At 45.4% G+C, this 14,139-nt stretch overlaps 1 non-coding gene across 1 annotated transcript; it reads left to right on the top strand.

Moving 5' to 3' along the window:
- Window positions 1–5,407: 5,407 nt before the first annotated feature.
- Window positions 5,408–5,482, top strand: Trnat-ugu. Its single transcript has one exon. It is a non-coding gene; the product is annotated as a tRNA-Thr (tRNA).
- The last annotated feature ends 8,657 nt before the right edge of the window (window positions 5,483–14,139 follow it).

Here is a 14,139-nt window from a genome sequence, read left to right as displayed (position 1 = left end):
CACAATCAAAGCACGAGATGTTATTTGGAGTACGATCACGAAAGTCGATAATTATTCCCAACGGTCGAAATTGAGCAAGGGCAGGTCAGAGGTACCCCATGTGGCAGTACCACAACGGTGAACCATGGAGATATAAATGCGTCGAACCTACTGTTTTTGGGCTACTTAAGACAGCCGACGTCGTCTTCAAGTTTGTGCCCTAACGACAACTCTCTTCTTTTTTACTTCCATGATTCATTGTCATGTCAATAAAACCTCTCATCTGTTCCTCCAACGTATGCAGGCACAATACTGTAAAATGTGTCCACGTCCTTCAGTATTTGGCGTTTTCTTAGGTTCATCTACATCTACATCTACTTGATTACTCTGCTATTCAAAATAAAGTGCCTGGCAGAGGGTTCAATGAACCACCTTCAAGCTGTCTCTCTACCGTTCCACTCTCGAACGGCACGCGGGAAAAACGAGCACTTAAATTTTTCTGTGCGAGCCCTGATTTCTCTTACTTTATCGAGATGATCATTTCTCCCTATGGAGGTGGGTGCCAACAGAATGGTGATTGAAATTTCATGAGAAGATACCGTCGCAACGAAAAACGCCTTTGATTTAATGATTGCCACTCCAGTTCACGTATCATGTCTGTGACACTATCTCCCCTAATTCGCGGTAATACAAAACGAGCTGGCGTTCTTTGTACTTTTTCGATGTCATCCGTCAGTCCCATCTGATGCGGATCCCACACCCCACAGCAATACTCCAAAATAGGGCGGACAAGCGTGGCGTAAGCAGTCTCTTCACTAGACCTGATGCACCTTCTAAGTGTTCTGCCAATGAATCGCAGTCTTTGGTTTGCTCTACCCACAGTATCATCTATGTGATCGTTCCAGTTTAGGTTATTTGTAATTGTAATCCCTAAGTATTTAGTTGAATTTACAGCCTTTAGATTTGTGTGAGTTATCGCGTAATCGAAATTTACCTGATTTCTTTTAGTACTCATCTGTATAACTTCATACTTTTTCTTTATTTAGGGTCAATTGCCACTTTTCGCACCATACAGATATCTTATCTAAATCATTTTGCAAGTCGTTTTGATCATCTGAAGACTTTACAAGACGGTAAATGACAGCATCGTCTACAAACAATCTAAGACGGCTACGCAGATTGTCTCCTATGTCGTTAATATACATCAGGAACAATAGAGGGCCTATAACACTCCCTTGGGGAACGCCGGATATTCTGTTTTACTCGATGACTTTCCGTCTATTACTACAAACTGTGACCTTTCTGACAGGAAATCACGAATCCAGTTTCACAACTGAGACGATACTCCGTAGGCACGCAGTTTGATTAGAAAACGCTTTCTTAGGTTCAGTAAGGGACAATACCCCTACAACGAAAACCACTTCCATACCGAAAAACCACCTCCTCCATTCTTCACTGTTAACATTACACATTGTAGCAGTTAACGTTCCACAGGCTTCGCCAAATCCAAACCCTTCCATCCGTTTGCCACATGATATAGCGTAATTCTTCACTCCAGATCACTCGTTTTCAGTCATTCACTGTCCAGTGTTTTCGGTCTGTACACAACCTCAAGCGTCGCTTGGCATTCACTACTGAAGTAAGGCGCTGCTCGGCCATAGTATTCTTTTTCTGTTTTTTTTAAAGAAAAAAAAACTCCCTGCACACAGCCATTGAGCCAGTTCGACTGCCGGTAGCACATTCGAACTCGACAGTGATTCATGCGATTTTTTTCTACCTTATTCTCAATGCTCGACGGTCCCTATCCGTCAGTACTCCAGATCTGTCTGGTCAGTACTTGAGGATTGTCTGGTTTCGGTTCATCTGTGGTGGCCCCTTCGCGTTTGCACAACCGATCGACTTGGGCAGTTTTAGAAGTGATGAAATGTCCTTGTTGTTTTTGTTACCCAGGTGATATCCAACGGCTAGTCCACGTCCGAAGCCACAGCGATCCCCTGAAAGATGCATTCCCCAGTTAATGCTTCTCTACTGACAGTACAACACTCTGCGGCTCCTCTTATAAGGCGGGTCCGCCGTCCTGGCATCTACAGGTCATTTCTGCGTTACATAGGGATACCAGGATACTCTTGTTCAGCTAGTTAGTATACACAGTAGAAAGTAAAGGAAGAAGTAGTTTTCACACATCTAAATGAATTACTTTAGTGCGATACATTTGTAGAGTGTTTCTGTCGTCAACAATGCGACGCCTTCATACAGTTAAATAACCTTAGCAGACTATACAGGGTGGTCCCGAATTCATGGTACAAACTTTAATGGTAGGTGCAGGACATTGTAACAAGGATATATTGTATAGGAATGTATAGTCCCAGGTGACGCGGTGAGGCGTAAACAGGGGAAATAACGGCCGAAAGGAAAACGAAAGATTTTATTGAAATCGTTGTTGACAAGTGTCATGTTTACAGTAAGTGTTCAAAATTGCGTCCACCATGAGCGATACATGCTTGACAGCGTCGGTGCAGCGATTGGCGTACACGTTCAAAGATGCCTGGTATTTCACGCACACCTGCAGCAGCTACAGATATGCGAGCAACGAGATCCTCATCTGAGTCAACTGGAGTCTCATAAACAAGACTCTTAAGATGTCCCCATAAAAAGTAATCGAGGCAAGAGAAATCAGGAGATCGGGGTGGCCAAGGGACTGGTCCACCACGCCCAATCCATCTAGCACCAAACGTGGCATTCAGGTAATTCCGTACAGCAGTGCTGAAGTGTGCTGGCGCTCCATCGTGCTGAAACCACATGCGGTTACGAATGGCGAGCGGAACATCTTGCAGCAGTTCTGGTAACACTTCTTGCAGAAAAATAAGATAGCTTTCGCCACAGAGTCGCGTGGGTAGTAAGTATGGCCCAATCAAAAAGTCGTTCACAATACCAGCCCACACATTAATACCGAAACGTTGTTGATACGCATGTGGACGCGTTGCATGTGGATTATCTGTTGCCCACACATGGGAATTGTGCGCATTAAAGACACCCTCGCGTGAAAATGTCGCTTCATCTGTAAATAGCACATGACCTACGAAATCCGGCTGCAACGCACATTGCTGCAACAACCACTGGCAGAAGTTCACGCGAAGAGGATAATCTGCCGGATTCAATGCTTGTACTTTTTGAAAATGGAAGGGGTGTAAGCGATTTTCATTTAACACTCTGCATACAGTCTGATGACTCACATGTACGTCACGCGCAACAGTTCTTGTGCTTGACTCGGGTCTATCAGCCACTATGTTCAAGATGCGTTCTTCCAGTCTTGGAGTGCGTACAGCTCTTAATCGACCAGCGTCATGTCTGTTGACGTCGAACGTACCTGTTTCACAAAGTTGACGATGTAACCGTTGAAAAATTCTATGATCCGGCATTCGTCGATTAGGATACTCCGCGCGATACATTCGTAACGCAGCTCTGGCGTTACCATTTGCACGGCCGTACATGTAATGCATGTCTGCTTTTTCTGCATACGTAAAGTCACCCATCGTCTACGGCAGCACAATTGTGAATGGCGCTTGTCCCTACTGCGATACATCATGTTCATCTACTGCCCTCTACCGGCAGTGACACCAACCGATCACTCCATTTCTCTTTCCCCTGTTTACGCCTCACCGCGTCACCTGCGACTATACATTCCTATACAATAAATCCTTGTTACAATGTCCTGTACCTACCATTAAAGTTTGTACCATGAATTCGGGACCACCCTGTATATAGTCAAATTTCATCTTCCTGTGTGGAGTGCACTCTGCATGCTGTCGAACTGGACACCCAATTTCTTTTTCCAGATAGATGCAAAGAAGATACGGCTTGGTGTGTAGATCTTTCAGTTATCGATACTTCAGCAAAAATTACAGTAGCCGGTATTCGTACGACCTTTCACCAGTTCAGCAGCATGCAGAATGCTCTCGATACACGAACACAGAACATGGATACACAAAGTGTACTCTTTTAGCATATTGATGCATCGTATTATTGGCAGCAGTTACCACTCTAAAAATATGTTTCCAGCTCTATCGTTTATATGTATGAAAGCTTTTGTAGTGTCTTTCAATTGAGATTTCGACATTTTCGTTCCTCTCTTTCCCACCATTTTCTGCCTTCCTCTGTGGATACGATAGACATCCGCTTATAGTCCGACGTGGCACTATTCCCATTTAATTATGGACAATATGTGATTTATTGAAGTACAATATGGATTATAAATTAATCTGGAGAGACATCTGTTAAATTATCTGTGTTGGAAACTGCTAATGACCATAATTAGAGAGTGAAGAAGCGTCCATAGACCAACGTTTACAATAAGAAGTCTGACCAAAGCGTAATTAAAATGAAAAGAAGAGAAAACCGGACATACCAATGTTGTCAACCAACTGACGGCATAATTAAGCTGTTTGGGATATTTCTCCTAGTAGTTGTTTAAAGACTTCGTAATTCCATTGGTTATTCGCAGACATTTAGGTTTTTTATCCATTAGAGAAAACTCACATGTTTCTTCGTGCATATGCATCAAAAAAGCTTACGAGATGGAATGGATTTTCGCGTTGCGTAGGAGTGTACTTTGATCTGAAACTTCCTGGCACATCAAAACTGTCTGCTGGACCGAAACTCGAACCTGAAACGTTTATCTTTCGCGGCCAAGTGCTCGACCATCTGAGCTTCCCAAGCACGACTCACGACCGGGCCACAAAGCTGTGAGGGCGGGTCGTGAGTAGTGCTTGGACAGCTCAGTCTGTAAACTTGCCAGTGGAAGGCAAACGTCCGAGTTTCGAGTCCCATTCTACACATAGTTCTAATCTGCCACGAAGAGCCAAAATCACGAAGTATCCATTGTTAACCGGAATAATATCTTCAGAGAGCTTCGATTGTGTCATTTGTCCGTCTGCACTCACAGTTTCAGACAGTCTACAGCGGTCCTGCTGAGCAGATACTTTCAGATGGTAGGATACTTACGAGTATCCCCAGTAATGAGAGTGAAACGCAGACTGTAGGATGACCGAAAAACGGGTAAGTTGACCAGCCGTTTGGTGACTTCATAAGCTACTCATCTGACTGATCTGTGTTTGTTGTCATATTTGGCATCAGAGTATTTACAGAGAGCATTTCCGACAGCTTACTTCCAAGTCGGACATGTCCGGAAGAACAGACACCGTATCCATATAAGTATATAACTCTGGCAATACCGGCCATGACCTTCTTCTTCTGTGCGGATGCACACATATTCCCCGAACTCTTACGGGACTTGGTAAGAATGTCTTCCACGAGTAATGAATATATTGGGGTGGGACACTACGAATGTAGTGTGTGGACATACAAGGTGAGAATGTGGGTCTCGCGGGGGCGTGCGCGAGATCGTTCCTGCAGTCGCACTATCCTCTGTGCCCTCGGTGGCTCAGATGGATAGAGTGTCTGCCATGTAAGCAGGTGATCCCGGGTTCGAGTCCCGGTCGGGGCACACATTTTCACCTGTCCCCGTTGATATATATCAACGCCCGTCAGCAGCTGACGGTATTAATATAATTGTAATTACATTCAAGTTGTCCATGTTAATGCAATAATGGCGATAAGCTCGTGCCTAGCTAACATGTGTCGTCTCAGTCTTCTACTGACCTCTTCAATATAAATCGTTTGATGAAGAGTGGATCAGAAACCAAACAATTTATAATTACCACTCGGTTTATCATATCCTATGTTCATGAAAATGCGCTGAGTATGTGCACACTCGCACTATTAACATTTTCACTCCAGTTAGCTACTGCCGTTTAAAATTCCGCTCAATTGCCGTAACTGAAAAACATGCTGTTCCATATTACTCAATTCTAAACAATTGTGCCCTGACTCGCACCAGCAGAGACGTCCCGACCTGTCGTTCACCCGTTGAGCATGTCTCGCGGACTAACTACGCACCTTTTCTGCAGGCACCAAAAGTTCGCTGCCCTCCGCCGTAAGGAATGACAGACCCATCTAAGTATACGTGGTTGTTGTTTTACCTGCACGCACTGAAGACGTGACCCTGTAGTGTCCGCACGTCGTTGACTGGTGTGGCGAAGACCATCTCCTTCAAGTGTCTCCACAACAGAGGCCTAGGGGATTGAGATCTGGGAAACGAACAGGCTAAGGTGAGCCTCCACCCCCCACCCCCCCTTTCACCTACAATCCAGGGGTTCTGTGCGTCAGAGTTTCGCTCACATTGTGACGAAAGTGTACTGGTAGCCGTGTTGGATGGGATCACATTTGTATTCGTTGCTGCAATGGTAAAACCTCTAGCAAGGTAGGTAATACGTTAGTGAGGAAGTCCAGGTAACGGTTTCCAGTTAACTTTTGTGTTAGCACGTATAGCTGTCACCAAGTACGCCTGCCCATACGTTGACTGAGAATCGGTGTTGATGCCCTCTTTCGTGAACTGCTTTGGGATTCACATATGCCCATAAATGCCCGTTATCGAAATTCACAGCACCATCTCTTCTGAACCCTGCCTCATTGGTAAATGAAATCTTGGGGGTGAACAGTGGATCTGCGGCATACTTCTGCAACAGCCATTGACACAAGCGCCGTCTGCCATGATAGTTCTGCGACCATATGGCCTGAACGCACTGTAGATGATATGGGCATAGTAACTGTTCATGAAGTACCCTCCCCCCCTCCCCACCCCCAGATAAAAGAGTGAGACAAGCCTTGTGCTGCTGCTAATCGTCGCACACTGGTTGGTTGGTTGTTTGGGGGAAGAGACCAAACAGCGAGGTCGTCGGTCTCATCGGATTAGGGAAGGAGGGGGAAGGAAGTCGGCCGTGCCCTTTCGAAGGAACCACCCCGGCATTTGCCTGGAGCGATTTAGGGAAATCACGGAAAACCTAAATCAGGATGGCCGGACGCGGGATTGAACCGTCGTCCTCCCGAATGCGAGTCCAGTGTCGCAAACTGGTCCCAGGGATTATTCCACCGAACGTAGCACACGCTCCTCCACGTGAGGCGTGCAGACTGTGCAGGGCCTTCCACCGTCAGTCTTCCGAGGTGCAAGGGTACCTGTGTCCCTCAGAGGCTGGGAAAAATCTGCCGAACAGCTTACCAGAGGACACTCTGCGCTGTGGATATTTTTCAGTGTAGAGGAAACGGAATCACAAGCTACATCCATTTGTTAAACCATAGCAGAATATCATACCCGGCATTTCACTTGTCTAGTAGAAGCCTTCCATTGTTAACAAGTGGTGTAAGAGAGAAAATGTAAATGTACCTCACCGTTTGTACGTATAAACAGCTTAATACCAGTAAACATAAGTGAATCTGCATTTGGAAGAAGGTAAAACGTACCCAGGGTTGACAGTTGAGTCGTTCACGGCTCGCGTTTATCCCATTCATTGTTTGTCATCCTCTATTACGTTACCGTCGCCTCGTTTTTTCTTATTCCATTTAATGGCGTCACTAACTTCCTGCCTTACTTGCCCGTGAGCGGCAGAATCAGCGTCTATAGATAAGTGCACTGTCGTATCATGTCTGGAACGACCGATAGTATTTCCGGGTCGTCGTGTGTCTGGCAGTCAGTTGAAGGCGGACCAGCAGTGCAGTCGGGACGCAGCAGCACTGAAGACTGCGACGGAGCGCCGGTGAGGCGCGGACGGCCAGTGCTCGCCAACCGTTGGCGACACACATGAACTGTCCGACGAAAGGAGATTGGAGCGTAACGACCGTTGGTTGGTCGTTCGGTTGGTCGCCTCATCGGCCGACGTATATTTGGTCCTTCACCGTTTGCGGGCATCTGAAGTCGGTCGGTTGGCGTGGAGCAGCGAAGAATTCTCCGCGGGACGTCGTTCGGCCGGGGCCGCTGGCGATCTCTTCGTGGTGTCGGAGTGTGTGGGGCTGTTCCCACTACTACGAGGGCCGTGGCTCACCGACCCTGGACACGAAAGTTGAGCTTTCATTTAATCTACTAGCATGTCAAGACTGTTCCATTGTGTAGTTTGGAGTTCGTTGTCGGCTGTTGGGATATTCCCGCGAGCAACAACATTGTTTTCAAGTTGGAAAATTCTAGCCACCCTCCGGTGGAGGTTCACTGTATTTGGTGATTTGAATTGAAGCGCACCAGCGGAATCTTCTGCCTTGTGACGGTTAACGTTCCGGTTACCTGCCCTGGCCGTTGACGTAAATTTCAGGCAGTGTAATTTCCTCATCGTGTTGTTGCTGTCCAGCACGGTGTGTAGTTTGGCAGCTCCATGTATGATTAGTTGTGGGCGCCAATATCTTCTACGTTGTTCCGTTGAAATCCCTGTTGTGCCGTGGTCGGGTGAAGTGGAAGTTATCTTGTCGGTGTGTCCGTTGACTGTCGGTCGGTTGGGTTGTCGTCGGATCGTGAATGGTTGGCCCCTTCTGCCTGTCTCACCTAAGCGAGCGTTAGTGTTTGAATTCCAGGCCGACCCTCGAACATCTGAGCGCCCTTGGGTGTACTGCCCTTTTTTATTTTGTTCTTGTGTGTGTACTTGTACGGCTTCTAGCCGATTTTTTTTGGTAAATTAAGGTTGTTTTGCCCTTAAGGCGCAAGATTCTGTAGGCCTTCAGCCTAATTTAAAAAACTGTTTCACGTAAGACCTTTGGCAGTTTAAAGGTTTTAATGTTGTTGAATTTTAAGTGTTGGGCCTTGAGTTTGAACTGTTTTGCTCTTAAGGCCTTCAACCTAGTTCGAAGAACTGTTTCACGTAAGCCCTTTGGCATTTTAAAAATTTTAATGTTGTTCAATTTTATGTGTTGGGCCTTCAGCCGATTTTGAGTTTGAGTTGTTTTGCTCTTAAGGCCTTCAGCCTAAGTTAAAGAACTGTTTCACATAAGACGCCTATGGAATTTAAAAAAGAAATAATGTTATGGAGTATAAAGTGTTAGGCCTTCAGCCGATTTGAATTTAACTTGTTGCTCTTGAAGTGTCTGATTCTTTGGGCATTCACTCTAACTAAAGAACTGTTTTAAGATAAGGCTTTGCCTTTTAAATTTATGTTTTGGTTGAGTTTTGCCTAATTAAGAACTGTTGTACGTAAGGATTTTTTTTATTTTTTAGCCTAAGTGTTGGGCTTTCAGCCGTTTTGGAATTCAAATTGTTTGCTCTAAAAATCTCAGATTCTTTGGGTCTTCAGCCTAAATAAAGAACTGTTGTAAGATTAGGCTTGCCTTTTAAATTTCTGATTATGCTTGCGTTTTAAGTTATTGGCCTTCAGCCATTTTTAAATTAAAGTGGCTTTCAGCGGTAATTAAGTCCTAAAGATTAAAGCTGTGTGTTTAACAAAAACTTTGTTTGGGCTCTTGTAATGTTTCATCAAAGAATAGAGCTGTATGTTCGAGTGTAACTGACAGCCCCTTATTTTGGTCCCTTTCCACAATTAAAACTACCTGTCCTGTCCTGCGGGTCAAGCTGGGCGTCTCAACAGTACTATACAATAAGGCACACAAAAACGACGAAAACTAATGTTGCCTACGACACGACTCGACCCACACAACTGACAGCCTACCACCTACTGGTAGTAGAGCACTGTATGTATGACATCATAACACCCTGCCGAAATATTGATGGGGAGCAGTTGCAACGACTGAGCTAATAACCGCAACCAAGGGTAGCGCAGCCCTTCCTTTAAACATGTGTTTATCTCGGGAAGTATGCGTTTCTGAACCGATGTTAACTGGACTTACTTTTCTTGTTTGCTTGAATACTGTCACCTCTCAAAGTATTCGCCACTTTTTTGAACACTAGTCGTCAACTACACAATCCGAATATTTCATTGCACTTCGTTGGTTTCGAAATATTAATGTGTCATCTGCGGATCTTTAGTCACAGGTTTTATAGCCACAGACTGTAACTATCGCATACACTATAAATTTTGCGATATCTCGTGGCATTATGCTTCATTGTCTAAGGTACTGAAGATTGCTTATCCGTGTCAAAAGCCACTATAGAATTTTCGGCAGATTAATCTGTCCAAACCGACTAAGTGTAATAAAATATTACTCATTGGAATGCTGCTCCAGTTGCTGATAACAACTTTATAAAGCCATGACCGACTTAGGCCTTCACATTAGGCCGTTTTTAAGTGGACCTGAAACTGCCGTTGCAGATGCTTAATGTGAGAGACATAAAAATATTCCACATAGCAGGAGATGCGAATGAACGCTTGTATGTGTACAGTATAAGTGCAGAAAGAATATATAACTCACATTGCAATATCAGATGACAAGAAAAGCAAAAGTCAGAATATAACTCCTCTTGAAGCCAAAGCTTGTTAATAGTTCCCATGTATCGAATTTTATCATTAGCACCATTTTTTCTCACTAATCATTGGGCACATAACTTTCTGAAGGCATCTGATGTACACTTATATTATCATCTGATGTAGCTTCTCTACAGCCCAATGTAAGTTGTATATTCTTTTTGCACTTATACCGTATATCCACTCTACGACAGAAAAATCGGCGCAGAACACAGGAATTATAGGAATGGGACGGAAATCGATAGATGTGACATATATACGGATTTACATGTAGAGATGTAATGTACCGACAAAAAAATGATTCCGATTTCAGAAAAACTGGAAGATTTATTCAAGAGAATAGGCTTCACTGAGCAAGTCAATAAGAGGTTGTTCCACCTCTGGCGCTTATGCAAGCAGTTATTCGGCTTGACATGGACTGACAGAGTTGCAGGATGTCGTACTGAGGGATACCGTGCCACACACTGTTCAATTGGTGCGTTAGATCGACAAAATCCCGAGGTGGTTGGAGGGCCCTGCCCATAGTGCTCCAAACGTTTCAGTTGCGCATAGACTCGGCGAAGGCAGTGTTTGGAAAGCACGGAGACAAGCGGTGGGAACTCCGCCGTGTGCGGGAGGCCGTTATCTTGCTGAAATGTAAGTCCACGGCGGCTTGCCACGAAGGGCTACAAAATGGAGCGTAGAATACCGTCGATGTACCTCTGAGCTACAAGAGCGCCACTGATGAAAAACAAAGGGGTCCTGCTGTGAAAAGAAATGGCACCCCAGACCATCATGCCGGTTGTCAGGCAGTATGACGGGCGACAGGTTGGTATCCCACAGCTGTCCGGCGCGACTCCAGACACGTCTTCTACATCTACATCTACATCTACATATATACTCCGCTAGCCACCAAGTGGTGTGTCGCGGAGGGCACAATTCGCGCCAAAGTCTTATTTCCCCCCGTCTGTTCCACTCGCGGATCGCGCGAGGGTAAAACGACTGTCTGTACGCCTCATTACGAGCTCTTATTTCCCTTATCTTTCGATCGTGATCATTGGGCGATTTGAAAGTTTGTGGTAATAATATATGCTCTACATACTCGGCGAAGATCGGATTTCGGAATTTAGTGAGCAGCCCCTTCTGTTTAGCACGTCGTCTATCTGCAAGTCTGTCCCACTTCAAACTTTTTATGAGATTTGTAACACTCTCGTGGTGGCTAAATGTACCAGTCAGGAATCTTGCCGCTCTTCTTTGGACCTTCTCAATCTATTGGATCAGATCCAACTGGTAAGGGTCCCATACAGACGAACAATACTCCAAGACTCGATGAACTAACGTATTGTAAGCTATTTCCTTTGATGAAGGACTGCATCGCTTCAGGATTCTACCAATAAACCGCAATCTAGAGTTCGCCTTACCCGTTACTAGTGTAATCTGATCATTCCATTTGAGATCATTTCGAATAGTCACGCCCAGATACTTGACGGATGTTACCGCTTCCAAAGACTGGGTATTTATTTTGTACTCGTACATTAATGGGGATTTTCGCCTTGTTACACGCAGTAGGCTACACTTACTAATATTGAGAGATAACTACCAGTCATAACACCACGCATTAATTTTCTGCAAATCCTCACTGATCTGTTCACAACTTTCGTGTGATACTAGTTTCCTGTAGACTACAACATCATCGGCAAACAGTCTAATGCCGCTATCAATACCATCAACCAGATCATTTATGTAAATCGTAAAAAGCAGAGAACCTATTACGCTGCCCTGGGGCACACCACAAGTTACGCTTGTTTCTGTTGAAGTCACCCCTTTCAGGACAACATACTGCTCCCCGTCTGTTAGAAAACTTTCTATCCAGCAGCGTATGTCATCGGATAGACCGTAAGCGCGCACTTTATGTAGCAAGCGACATTGCGGAACTGAGTCGAACGCCTTTCGAAAGTCGAGAAACACGGCATCAACCTGGGAGCCGGTACCTAGAGCCTGTTGTACAAAGAGGGCCAGCTGTGTCTCGCATGACCGCTGTTTCCTAAAACCCTGCTGATTTCTGCGGATGAGCTACTCAGAGTCTAGAAAGCTCATTATGTGTGAACACAAAATATGTTCCACGATTCTACAACAAATCGATGTCAGTGAAATCGGCCGGTAATTGTGTGCATCCGATTTTCTACCCTTTTCATAGATTGCTATGACCTGGGACTTCTTCCAGTCCCGTGGAACTTTCCGCGGTTCCAGTGATCTCTGACGGATAAGAATGGTGCTATATATGAAGCATAGTCAACATAAAATCTTACGGGGATAACGTCTGGGCCAGATGCCTTCCTGGCGTCTAAGTATCTTAACTGTTTTACAATCCCAGATACACTTCGCTGGTCGTCGGGGCTCAACTCGAAAAGGGACTCATCACTGAAGACAATTCTACTCTATTCAATGAGATTCGAGACCCAAGACACGTCTGGAGTGACGCCGGACAGCGGTGGAATACCACGCTGACTGTCGCCCGCCATATGGCCCGGCAACTACATGGAAATTGCCTAATGGCATATCCTTCATTGATCAAACAGTTGCGGAATCAGCACCCCTCTACAGTGGAGAAACTAATAAGCGTAAAACACTCAAATTGTGGTAGCTGACGACTGAATCACAATTACTAAAATGTTCCGGGCTATTATACCGTGGTCGAATGGATTTCACCTTAAAACCCGGCGTTTCGTCCCCAAGGGATGATAGCAACAGCGGACGACAGCAGTCGACAACAGCCAATTGCGCTCGCGTATAAAACATGTGACGAAGCGCCACTGCACGGAAACTCGCGGAAGCGGAATTTTGCTGTAGTGAGCAGCGATCCATGGTGTGAATCGGACATTCAACAAAGCTATGAGCCCCCGTCAAAATGTCTTTCGGAGATGGAGACGAAATGTCGGGCCTTATGGTGAAATCCATTCGACCACGGCAAAATGGCCTGGAACATTTAGTAACTGTGACATTTCCGGCCGTGAATGCTTACTTGAGTTGAAATTTCGCAAGAGATAATAGTATAGAAGTGCTGTTCACGTTTATGAAGGCTTAGCTGCTTTGTGACAATTCTCCAATGCCTGCAGAGAGAACCAGGCAAGCATGAAGTCTTCGTTATTGAGGTCGCCATGGGCAACGTGTCTGTCAATTAATTCCGCGCTGAAATTCAATAGAAGACAGCGGCGACTGGGAAACCGGTAAGATTAATGGCATACGGAGCAACGGACGTGACGTGTCGGAGAGAACGAGAGAGAGAGAGAGAGAGAGTCAGAGAGAGCGACAAAGGCGGCCACGTAACAAGGTGGGTCATGTCGGCGTGGCCAGGACGGTTGCTCGCTGCCGGCTTTGTGATCCGCCGGGCTTCTTTATGAATCTCGGCTCGGGCTGAACGGGATGACACAGAGAGGCGCCTTTTAATTACTTTTTGCAGAGCGGCAGGACAATGCGGTGCTCCTTTGAGGCAGAGGTAGGCTGCAGCTCTCCGGACAATCCGCTCCTGGTACGTTACTCTCTCACAATTACTCCTCGCAGTAGAGCCGACTCTTGTTTCCTGAGACGAAAAGAAACGTCCTGAGGCAGCGCCCACTGTCAGAATTTCCTTCTGATTAATTTCTAATAAATTTTTCTGTATCACCAATAGACACGATTAAACACCACTATGTTGTGCCTCCCAATTTTTAAACAGTCAGTAAATCCGCTTAGGAAACACCAAGAAACTTCAGGGCAGATACCACACACGTGTCACTCAGTTTTGGTTTATGGTAGCTATCGTGGAGCAAGATTAGGCGAATCACAGCGCCCGCTAAGAATGGAAGAGAGTTTGGTATGTTCTAAACCTTCTCTATGTAACTAGTCAGCTAAA

This window comes from Schistocerca piceifrons, chromosome 4, assembly GCF_021461385.2.
Source record: "Schistocerca piceifrons isolate TAMUIC-IGC-003096 chromosome 4, iqSchPice1.1, whole genome shotgun sequence".
NCBI classification, from domain to species: domain Eukaryota; kingdom Metazoa; phylum Arthropoda; class Insecta; order Orthoptera; family Acrididae; genus Schistocerca; species Schistocerca piceifrons.
The sequence above is the reverse complement of the archived record's forward strand: the minus strand, read 5'-3'. Positions and strand labels throughout refer to the sequence as shown.